We start from the raw sequence: 2,223 nt of genomic DNA on the forward strand, positions 1-2,223 counted from the left end.
TTTTTGGTTTTATCTGGCTCTTTGTGCCATGTTTACCTGTTCCTTTGTATGCCTTGTGATTATTTGTTGAGACTTGGGCACTTGAAAAAAGAACTATTTCTCAGTTTCTAATGACTGACTGGTATGCAGGGAAAGACCTTCACCAGTCAGCTCAAACAGAGATTCTAGGACCTCTCAAATTTTTTCAAGATGTGTCTTAACTGGGTTTATATGTGTGCTTTTAGTCACCTCAAATTCTCATAGCCACTTGCTCTTGTTTCTTTTCAGTAGCCCATATTCTCTTTCTGCCCCTGGAGTATGTCTGCAAACATAAAACTCTAATGTGCCCCGATGATCACTATTTTCAGCAACTTCAAAACAAATTTGGCCATCCCATCAATACTCTGAGACAAATGAAACAGATAATAGTCCCATAGGAGCCCTCAATCTAGCCAGAACTTCAGGTGCACTATCTACACTTTTGTTCTGTCCTTAGGGTGGATCCCCTACATGGGAGGTTTCCTCTAATCCTTTCAGATGGTTCTTTCTCCACCCTTGCCACATTTCCTCACACACATGAGCTGAAGAGTACTCTGCTGAATGCTGGAGGGGGAACTTATGCTGATCTACAAAGTGCTCTCTTTGTGAAGCTGTTAAACAGCTCTATAAATTTTTGCTCTATTTTTCTCATTAGACTCTGTCATCTCAATTTAGGGAACTGTCAGGCTCTTCTTGGGTTTTCTTTTCCATTCTTTGGCCTAGAAACTCTCTCAAAATATGAAGGGGGTTCAACATCTTTGTTTCCAATGGGAGTACTATCATTTATTGTCTAATGTCCAATGTATTGGAGAATCATTTTTGATATATTTTATCCAGTGTTTTTAAAGTTAATTCAGGCAAGAGGTAAAGTCTGGCATCTATTATTGCATCTTAGTTGGAAATATAATTTATGTTTATCCATTTTTTATATGACAATCAAACAAATATTCCTTTTAAATTGCTAACCATATTGCCTTTGTTAAAGATGTAATACTGTTATAGACAAAGGAAATATAAATGACATTCAAACAAGCTAAAATTGAAAAATTTCTATTTATGTGTAGGAGCTAGAATTTGAAACTCAAGAGAATGGCAATTTGTTGAGCTTCTTAAAGGGGATCATTGAATGCAGGGTATTTAAAAAAAAAATAAAGACATAAAGACAAACTTGTTTAGAATCTGTGCCTGCTCTTTGTTTTGTATGATTTTTCTTATCAATACTTAACATTAAGACTATTATTTTTTCACACTTGATAGTGTGACTAGGATAATATGAAGATATGAGACAGAACATATTCTCAAATAGTTGCTAGAAACTTCCTGGTAGAAAGACACACAAATAATTTAATAAAATAAATATATAAATAAAATACAACTCAGATAAAAGCAAACAACCAAAGCTACGTCTACAGGTGCCAATAAATCTTCCACTTAGATGGAGTGATTGGTCAGGTTTATTAACACCTACTGTATCTAAGTGATTCTTCAGTTAGTTAGCCTATTGCTAGGCTACTTTGGGGGCTTTCCTGGAAGATTCCCTACAGAAGGAAATAACAATCCATTCCAGCCTGGGAAATCCCATGGACAGAGAAGCCTGGTAGGCTACAGTCCATGGGGTCACAAAAGAGTTGAATAAGACTTGGTGACTAAATAACAACAGACAATTTTGGATCAATACATTATCTATTTTGGTATTTAAATAAGTTGAAGAATGTATTGGTAGAAACCAAAATTAATATGTTGGTTTTAAAATTAAGATACTTAGTGCATCACAAGTTTTATTTAGTTCTGGAGTATGAATTGTAATGACTGTGCCTTCATATTTCCTTTGGGTTAAACAGCTATATTATCTAATCTGTAATTTTGTATCTTGAGATACTCTTTCTTCCTGCCTTTGGCACTCATTTTACTTTGGTTAGTAAGTGAAGAAAGTATTTTAATATTCTCCTATTTTGCTACATTATATCTGTATTTTCACTTTGAAAGAAGTGAAAGTGTTAGTCACTCAGTCGTGTCTGACTCTTTGCAACCTCAGGAATGTAGCACGCCAGGCTCCTCTGCCAAAGGAATTCTCCAGGCAAGAATACTGAATTGGGTAGCCATTCTATTCTCCAGGAGATCTTCCTAACCCAGGGAATGAACCAAGGTCTCCCACATACAGGCAAATTCTTTACCATCTGAACAACTAGGGAAGGTACTTATCAT

The sequence above is a fragment of the Budorcas taxicolor genome, chromosome X (assembly GCF_023091745.1).
Source record: "Budorcas taxicolor isolate Tak-1 chromosome X, Takin1.1, whole genome shotgun sequence".
In the NCBI taxonomy this organism is placed as follows: domain Eukaryota; kingdom Metazoa; phylum Chordata; class Mammalia; order Artiodactyla; family Bovidae; genus Budorcas; species Budorcas taxicolor.